The sequence below is a fragment of the Triticum aestivum genome, chromosome 1A (assembly GCF_018294505.1).
Source record: "Triticum aestivum cultivar Chinese Spring chromosome 1A, IWGSC CS RefSeq v2.1, whole genome shotgun sequence".
NCBI lineage: Eukaryota > Viridiplantae > Streptophyta > Magnoliopsida > Poales > Poaceae > Triticum > Triticum aestivum.
In genome coordinates this window covers 338,564,747-338,575,077 of record NC_057794.1, presented here as the reverse complement: position 1 = coordinate 338,575,077, position 10,331 = coordinate 338,564,747, and positions in this window count along the sequence as shown.

Here is a 10,331-nt window from a genome sequence, read left to right as displayed (position 1 = left end):
GGAACCTGGATGATCATATTGGTTCCTACATATTCTACGAAGATCTTTATCGGTCAAACCGCATAACAACATACGTTGTTCCCTTTGTCATCGGTATGTTACTTGCCCGAGATTCGATCGTCGGTATCTCAATACCTAGTTCAATCTCGTTACTGGCGAGTCTCTTTACTCATTCCATAATTCTACATCCCGTAACTAACTCATTAGTTACATTGCTTGCAAGGCTTATAGTGATGTGCATTACCGAGAGGGCCCAAAGATACCTCTCCGATACACGGAGTGACAAATCCTAATCTCGATCTATGCCAACTCAACAAACACCATCGGAGACACCTGTAGAGCATCTTTATAGTCACCCAGTTACGTTGTGACGTTTGATAGCACACTAAGTGTTCCTTTGGTATTCAGGATTTGCATAATCTCATAGTCATAGGAACATGTATAAGTTATGGAGAAAGCAATAGCAGTAAACTAAACGGTCATCGTGCTAAGCTAACGGATGGGTCAAGTCAATCACATCATTCTCTAATGATGTGATCCCGTTCATCAAATGACAACTCTCTGTCCATGGCTAGGAAACTTAACCATCTTTGATTAACGAGCTAGTCAAGTAGAGGCATACTAGTGACACTCTGTTTGTCTATGTATTCACACATGTACTAAGTTTCCGGTTAATACAACTCTAGCATGAATAATAAACATTTATCATGATATAAGGAAATATAAATAACAACTTTGTTATTGCCTCTAGGGCATATTTCCTTCAAGTACTCATTGTGAGGATCGTAACCCTGACAATTGGCGCCCACTATGGGGCTAGGTTGAACGACTTGTTCTCATGTTGGGCCTTGAATGCTTCCAAAGCTTGGAATGCCTGCAAAGCATTCCAACAATGGGTGAGGTTGAACGACTTGTTCTCATTTTTGGCCTTGAATGCTTCCAAAGCTTGGAATGCCTACAAATGAATGGCATGCAAGCACATGGGCAAATAGACATGCAAGCATAACGGAAATGAAGATGGACGACATGTCTACCATATCTTTGATGTCGAGGCCGCTCACGGGACATCCCTCGATGATCTCAAGGGTGACACAAAACCTTTTGCACTCTTGTTGTATCACCCTCCAATGCCTCGGGAGGGACACCCACCCACGCTTGCTCTCCATTTGGCACGACATGAACTTCTTGCGTTCATGAAATTCGCCATGAACACGTAACCAAAAAGTTGATGCCTTTTGCTCGATGCAGACCTTGGGGTCTTGTCCAATGTCCCTCCAACATCCACAAAGGAGCTCGTCATCATCCTTTGTGTATGCCTTCGTTCGCTTGATTTGGCGCTTCTTATTTGCATTGGCTTGGGTGGAGAGCTCGTCTTCAAAAAACAAAGTCTCCCCGTCGATGTCCACTTCATTTTCTTCTTCTAGGCCGTAGTCTTTCGGGAATTCATGGTCATGCAGAAGGTGCTGCCCATGCCACCTTGGCCTTGCATGAAGGGTTCGACCATGGCAAAGGTGTCGACCATGTTGTTGTTGCCGGCCATGAAGGGGCCTCAACCGTCTTGGCTTTGGGTCTCATTGGGATTGTAGGTCGTGACACCCACACTGCCTTCAAAGATGGTGTTCTTGATGATGAAATAGTTGACCGTATCATCATTCGTGGCCGGTGTTGGTGTCAAAATTGGCGGATCTCGGGTAGGGGGTCCCGAATTATGCGTCTAGGCGGATGGTAATAGGAGGCAGGGGACACGAAGTTTTACCCAGGTTCGGGCCCTCTTGATGGAGGTAAAGCCCTACGTCCTGCTTGATTAATATTGATGATATGGGTAGTACAAGAGTAGATCTACCACGAGATCAGAGAGGCTAAACCCTAGAAGCTAGCCTATGGTATGATTGTATGTTGTCCTACAGACTAAAACCCTCCGGTTTATATAGACACCAAAGAGAGCTAGGGTTACACAAGGTCGGTTACAAAGGAGGAGATACGCATATCCGTATTGCCTAGCTTGCCTTCCACGCCAAGTAGAGTCCCATCCGGACACGAGACGAAGTATTCAATCTTGTATCTTCATAGTCTAACAGTCCGGCCAAAGAATACAGTCCGGCTGTCCGGAGACCCCCTAATCCAGGACTCCCTCAGTAGCCCCTGAACCAGGCTTCAATGACGATGAGTCCGACGCGCAATATTGTCTTCGGCATTGCAAGGCGGGTTCCTCCTCCGAACACATCACGGAAGAATTTGAATACAAGGATAGTGTCCAACCCTGCAAAATAAGTTTCCACATACCACCGTACAGAGAATAACATTTAGACAAATCTAATCTGCTGACACGTTTTGGCAACACGACATTATGCCATGGCCCGGTAATTATTCGAACCGTTTTTCTTCAACCAGCTCCACACATAACGCGAGGCAGTTTTTTTTGACACATCTTGTCAAAGCAGAGATCGTGTTCCCCTAATTACGGGATTCTCATCAATACGGTCGTGGGTAACCCAACCGTATCTAGGACTCCTAGATTATAGGCAAGTCCCAAATGGCTACGGAGAGGACGCTTGATATTCACCCTCTTTATAAAGGGACAAGGCTTTTACTCTTTCCCTCCCGTGCTCAATCGAATCCTTCCCCCGCCTCGAGTTCTAACACCCAAAGCCCAGGTCAGGTGCTCCGGACCTTCAATCATGTCCGGATCTAGCCTTCAAGGCCGGTGGATGCCCTCCTCCATTACAAAAGAAGATATCAAGAAGTTAAGGGAGGCCAGATACCTGACCGCCGAGGTTTCGCATTGGCTGCCTGCCCGAGGGCAGGTCGTCCCTACTCCTGAACCCAACGAAGACGTCGTGTTCATCTCCCACTTCCTCCGAGGTCTAGGCCTCACTCTGGATCCCTTCGTTAGGGGGCTGATGTTTTATTACGGGCTAGATTTCCATGATCTAGCCCCGGACTCCTTTCTCCACATCTCATCATTTATTGTTGTATGTGAGGCTTTCCTCCGCATTACCCCTCACTTTGGCCTATGGCTCAAGACCTTTGACGTGAAGCCAAAGATGGTCGAGGGGCAGCATGTAGCGTGCGGAGGCGCATTAATAAGCAGGATCGCAGGAGCTCCATGGCCAAAGGGTTCAATTCCAGAGGTGTCCGGATTATGGCAACGGGAGTGGTTTTACATCACAGCTCCCAGAAGTGCCAAGTGGGCGGCTGCCCCTGCTTTCCGCTCAGGCCCTCCACCACAACTGATGTCATGGATTAGCAGAGGGCTGAGCTGGGGTCCCGCCAAGGACGTGCATGTACTGCAAAGCCGCATTCAAAATCTCTTCGAAGGAGATTTCAGTTTGATTATGGTAATGCAAGTCATGATAGTTCGACGAATCCAGCCATGCAAACGCCGGCCTATTCGCATGTGGGAGTTCAACCCAGAAGGAACGCACGCTATTCAGAATTTCCTTGGCCTGACGCACGAAGAGATGTATAGATCATTCTTCGGACCCCGGATAGAGTGTCCGGATACTACCGAGGACGTGGGCCTGAGCAGCAACCGCACCGCCGACCAAGTAAGTTACCCTCTAGCCGAACACATCGTCTTTCATTTATCATGACGTTGTTCTGAGAAATCGCTCTTTGACCAGGACTGGATAACAAAGGCGAAGATGATTCGGTGTTCGGCCCCCCTTCCCGAGGGTTTGGAAAATCCGGTACTTGAAAAGATGCTCGGGCTAGCACCTTGCCCGGAGCCCTCAAAGGAAGACAAAGGGGGGAATAATGAGGGCGAAAGCGGGCCTCCACCGCTACCTATTCCGACCGAGGGAACAAGCGCCTCCGTGAGGGAGGATAACCGAGGGGAGGAATCTGACATTCTCTCACCCCGGGGAAGGAAGAGGACTACCTCTGAAGATCCGGAAACCAAGGTTTCCAAGTGGGAGAAGAAATCTCCACCAGAGGGTCCTGCCTTGGAGGGTGCTCTTGCCGCACAAAGTCCGCGCGGGGATCAGCCCTCTAACGAGCTATAAGTAATTAAAAAGTACTTTAATAGTGAAGATATATTACCTTACCTCTGAGGAAAATAACCGAAGTATTTATCTTGCAGTTCGGATCTTAGCCCTTCTCAGCAGAGCTCGTCTTCAGGGGATCTTCTTCCGGGGATGATGGAGAGCGAAACGCCTCCCTCGGACTCCTCCGCTCAAGAAGCGGGCGACCTTGAGGTGTCGTCACGGAGGGCCTCTCCGGATCCGGTGAGGCCAGAAGATAATCCTATGGTCACCCGAAGTCCCCAGCGTCCGGCTCTCGAAGAGAGCAAACAGAAGAGTCTGACACCGTCTGGTATGCGGTCGGACATACTGAGAGAGCTGTTGGAGTGAGCGGCCATCTCAGAAGAACACCGTACATTGATGGGTACGGTGATGGAAAGGATTTCGTCCGCCGAAAGCGGGTTGCATGATGCCTTTATGAGTCTACTGACGGGCTTTGAGGTACGTAAAATGATGTACATTTGTGATGGTACCGCACATTTTTAGGTGTGCCCTGTGTAGATAGTAGCCCCTGAGACTCTGGTTGTCGCCGAGAACGGCGGGAAACAGAGGATCGTAGTCCCAGGCAATAACCATACCGCTTTAATGTGCAGGTAGTGGGAGCTCCGGTGGCTAGCCGGACTCATGAGTTTGCCGAACTGAAGCGGCAACTGGATGCGGCGGATGCCGACATCGAGCTTGTTAACAAGAGGCTTGACAAGGCACATGGTAAGTGGTATTTTCTGGTGAATGCCACATAGTAAGAGCAGCATGATGCCAGTATCTTTAATATGTTGTCACTGCAGATGGAGCTGCCACCGTGGAAACCCTGCGGGCGGAACTTGCCCGAGCCAAAGAACAAGCAAGGATTAGTAATGCGTCTGCTTTGAAGGCGGCCGAAGAGTTGAAAGCCGAGAAGGCCGCGCATTGCGAGAGCAAAGAGAAGATGGCCAAAATGGTCGTAAAGTTAAAAGACATTGCCGACCGTTGCCAGTTCCTTGAAAAAGAAAACCGAGCGAAGGCAACGGACCTTGAAAAGGCCACGATGGCGAACAAAGACACCCGCTCTGCTATGAGAGCGAAGAAGGAGGAGCTGCATGAAGCCGGGGATATTGCGGCTGGGAAGCCCTTTATGCTGCGGAGGAAGTTCGGAGATCCGTGGTATGCCCCTCTGGATCGGCTGTGGAGTTCGGTAGACGCATATATGGACTTGGCGGCGAGCGCTGTCGATGCGGCCAAATACTTCCGAGATCAAACATATCGTGAAGTGGAAAAGCTGTTCTGGTCGCAATTTAACGTTCCAGAGCGTCCGCTTCCGTTGACTGATCAGCTAGCCGAATGGGCCGAACTCAATAGGTTGTCCGGACTCGCCATGAGGTCTGTCGTGGATCAGCTGTGCCCGGAAAAGCCGAAGCCGAACAGCTATTTCAGCTTAGTGCAGCAGTTCTTGGTGCGGTGCCGCACATCAATGCGATGAAGAGGTCGGCGTGCATAGAAGGCTCGCAGATGGCCCTTGCCCGTGTTAAAGCATACTGGGCGGAGATGGATGCTACCACTGTTGTGGCGCAGGGTTCGGCCATAGGCCGAGTGGCTGCCGAGCACTATTTCGAAGAGGTTCTCGAGGGTGCTCGTTTGATAGAGGCCCAGTGCTCGAAGAATATTATGTTTGCGTGACATGTATTCCCATTGTAAACACAATGTTTTTATGAAATTTATAAGGTTGTGTTTATACTTTTGCCTGAAAGTAATATGATGCCTCCTATGCGGCCATTTATGTATACATGTGTATAACCTGAAAGATTGCAGTCGTCGGCTTCAGCCCCCACGCATATAATGCGGAGGTGTTCACAGAAGACGCATGTTCACACTTAACCCAACGTCTTGGTCCTATTAAGGAGGTGATAACGCAGCGAACGAGGCAACCGGACTATAATGCTTTAACACTTTCACTTAGCCATAGGAGTTTGACGGTGTGTGTACATGCCTGGCCGGGAAACGACCCTTCGTTAAGGCGGAAGAATTCTAACATTCCGATAGGTCATCAAGTGGTTGACCAGTCTCACGCTATATCATGATAGTCAGTTTTCGGCTTTCTCTACTGAGGTGCTCGTCCGGATGACCCGGGGCACAATCACAGTAGTTCTCCTAGTGCTACCTTAGCCGATAGAGCGGAACGTAAGGTACCAAAACATAGGAGCCGGGCAAACCCAACATTTGACCAAAGACATGATTCGGATCTGATGCATATAGGGCCAAACTCACGACGCCGAACACTCCATAAGGTATTCGGTCTTTATGGTATGAACCGGGCCTAATCAGCGCCCTTTGTAAGAAGCCCCTGGTGTTCAGGTACGTGCATTATTCTGACATGGCCACATGCCAAGACGCCATCATCCTTCTCAATTGTACTGAGAATCCGAGGGATGTGTATCAACAAGAGACAGTAAAAAAGGTTGACACAGGGTCTTAATCTAAAAAGAATCCTTGGAACGGGTCCCTGCTGCACGTCTGCGCCTGTGTCTCCATTGTGCCGTATCCTGGACGGGTGTAGCACAGTGGTCATCTATAAAAGAGAGGAACTTAGGTGAAGAGTTGTCGTGCAAAAAGGTAGGTTTTTTGTAAAAAAACATGTATAATTCAAGATGAGTAAAAATTGCCACTTGTCTGCGCGCGTTGAGCCCCTTGTATTTGTGATAGGGGTATGGCCATCAAACCTGTACGAATTACATACAGCTGCGCCGGACTCGTCTAACCGTGTCCGTGGTCTTGACGACCTATCGAATACTTTAGTTGGTGAGGCCGTTTTAGTGTGCGGTTGCCTCTTCGGCGCAGGGATCGCTCCATATTTCCATTTACTGTAATGATGCCACGTGGACCGGGCATCTTAAGCGTGAGGGAAGCGTAGTGCGGTATTGCATTAAAGCGAGCAAAAGCCTCGCGTCCAAGTAGTGCTTGATAGCTACTTTGGAACGGAGCAATGTGGAAGGTTAAATTTTTGCTACGGAAGTTATCGGGGAAGCCGAATATAACTTCTAGTAGCAGGGAGCCCGTGCAGTGAGCCCCTTGGCCTGGCGTTACTCCTTTAAAGATAGTATTGTTGTGGCAAATTTTCGTTGGGTCTATCCCCATTTTGCGGATTGTGTCCTGATATATCAGGTTTAGACTGCTGCCACCGTCCATCAGGACTCGTGTAAAATGGTATCTGTCAATTATTGGGTCTAATACCAAGGCAGCCCATCCTGCATGCCGGATATTTGCTGAGTAATCCCGATGGTCAAAAGTGATCGGTTGAGCCGACCAGTGGCAGGACTCCGCGATGATAGGCCCTTGAGCATATTTCTCTGGGAGTGCCGCTTTATTTCTCCCCTTGATCACGTGTAACACATTTACTGTTTTGACTTCTGGTGGAAATTTCTTTTGTTCCCCAGTGTCTTGCTTGAGAGGTTCATCCTCATCTTCGCTTGGTGTATCTCCCCTTTGTGTACGGCGTTCAGCTTGCCGGACTGCTTGAAGACCCAACATTCTCTGTGGGTATGATTATCGGGTTTACCAGGGGTGCTATGGATCTGACATATTTGGTCCAGAATTTTGTTCAGGCTGGACAGTTCATCTCTGGCGCCTTTAGGGGGCGGCTTTTGCTGACCCGGCCGAGAGCTTCTGAATCCGACGTTTACTGCCGTGCTCTTCGGGTTGTCTTCTTTATTCCGGTGCTTATTATTTTTGCTGCGTCGTGATTTCCCGTTTTCATCTCTAACTTTGGATGTACTTGGGTCGCTGGTGCTGCATCTGGCTAGCCAGCTATCCTCACCCGCGCAAAAGCGGGTCATGAGGCTTGTTAATGCTGCCATTGTTCTCGGCTTTTCTTGGCCGAGGTGTCTGGCAAGCCATTCATCGTGGACGCTATGCTTAAAAGCTGCCAAGGCTTCGACGTCCGAACAGTCAACTATTTGGTTCTTTTTAGTAAGAAACCTGTTCCAAAGCTTTCGGGCTGACTCTCCGGGTGTTGAGTTATATGACTCAAATCATCCGCATCTGGAGGTCGGACATAAGTCCCTTGAAAATTTGCCTGAAAAGCATCTTCGAGCTCTTCCCAGCTTCCAATGGAGTTTTTTGGGAGGCTTTTAAGCCAGTGCCAAGCTGGCCCTTTGAGCTTGAGGGGTAAGTACTTGATGGCGTGGATATCATCTCCTCGAGCCATATGGATATGGAGGATATAGTCCTCAATCCAGACCCCAGGGTCTGTTGTTCCGTCGTATGCCTCTATGTTTACGGGTTTGAATCCCTCTGGAAATTCATGGTCCAGCACCTCATCGATGAAACATAGGGGGTGTGCGGCACCCCTGTATCTGGGTTTACTGTATTGTTCGGATGTTTATTATGTTGCATCGTATATGCTGGAGCGCGCTTGCGTGGTCCATAGATGGATCTGGTTGCGCCGTCCTTTTGATGCGAGCCCTCGCGTGGATCGCGTATTGGCTTATGTGCGGCGTTGTTTGCCGCTCTATGTTGGCCGTGAGGTCGTCTGTCCGGCCAGGTGGCCGTTTTAATTTTTGGTTGCGGGGGATCTAAGGCCTCCTCATCGAATTCAGGTAGCAACTTCCGCTTCGGGTAGCTCTTGGTGGGGTAATTACCGCCGTACTTCGTTGCTGCATTGAGTACTTTACTCCATCTGATTTTAAGTGTGTCTTGCGCAGCCTTGAGCCTTTGCTTCTACTTTTTTAGACTCCTCGCGGTGGCAATGAGCCTTTGACGGGCATTCTGTTGCTCCGGGTGTCTGTCCGGTGTAATGTCATCCGTACTGTTATCTTTGACAGAATCGGGTTGTTCGGTTTGATTCTCCGTGTTGCCGTGGTCCGGCGATGGTTCACCCTGCTCTAACGCTGGGTCTGTATGATCGTTGTTTCTGCCGAGGCGGGATTTGGAGCGGCGCTTACGCCGTTGCTTTAACTGCTTCTCGAGGGGACAACCCTTCATTGCGTCCTTCTGTTCCTCGTGGTCGTGTTCTTTTGGTGTGTCCACCATGTATACGTCATGTGATGAAGTGGGCGTCCAGTGCCCTGTGGGCAGTGGTTCCTGTTTGTCTCCTGCATCGTTGTCCATACCGTCGATGTCTTTGGAGTCAAAGTCGAGCATGTCGGTTAGGTCATCGATAGTGGCTACTAAGTGGGTGGTGGGTGGGCGGTGAATTTTGACGCCATCCACATTCCAATCCTGCCGGACATAGTTCGGCCAGGATTCTCCTGACAAGGAGAGAGACCTTAATGAGTTCAGTATGTCACCAAGGGGCGAGTGCTGAAAAATATCCGTGGAGGTAAACTCCATGATCGGCGCCCAATTGGATTCGCTAGGAACGGGCGCAGGCGGTTCGGAGTCCGTGGCCGGAGAGAGATCTGGTAGTTTGTCAACACGGCTCTCGTGCAGAGTAAGGTTGATGTTCGGCTCGATCGCCGATGGGGGTAAGGCCTCCGTGGCGGGGTCCATCCACCCGTCCATGGACGACGCAACTGGCTCCGAATTGAGGGTCGGAGTGACTGCCGGTGCGATCTCCTGAACACTATCGGATGGTAGAGCTAAATCGTACTCATCATGACCGCGTGACGCACAAGGCAGAGGCTCGAATCCGTCGAAGATCAAGTCTCCGCGGATATCGGGTGTGTAGCTTAAGCTTCCAAACCTGACCTGATGGCCAGGGGCGTAGCTTTCAATCTGCTCCAGATGGCCAAGCGAATTGGCCCCCAGTGCAAAGCCACCGAATACAAAAATCTGTCCGGGGAGAAAAGTCTCACCCTGGACTGCATCGCTAACGATGATAGAAGGAGCCATCAAGCCTAACGGCAACGACACAGAGGAACTCTCAATGAAAGCACCAATGTCGGTGTCAAAACCGGCGGATCTCGGGTAGGGGGTCCCGAACTGTGCGTCTGGGCGGATGGTAACAGGAGGCAGGGGACACGAAGTTTTACCCAGGTTCGGGCCCTCTTGATGGAGGTAAAACCCTACGTCCTGCTTGATTAATATTGATGATATGGGTAGTACAAGAGTAGATCTGCCATGAGATCAGAGAGGCTAAACCCTAGAATCTAGCCTATGATATGATTGTATGTTGTCCTACGGACTAAAACCCTCCGGTTTATATAGACACCGGAGAGAGCTAGGGTTACACAAGGTCGGTTACAAAGGAGGAGATACGCATATCCGTATTGCCTAGCTTGCCTTCCATGCCAAGTAGAGTCCCATCCGGACACGAGACGAAGTCTTCAATCTTGTATCTTCATAGTCTAACAGTCCGGCCAAAGAATATAGTCTGGCTGTCCGGAGACCCCCTAATCC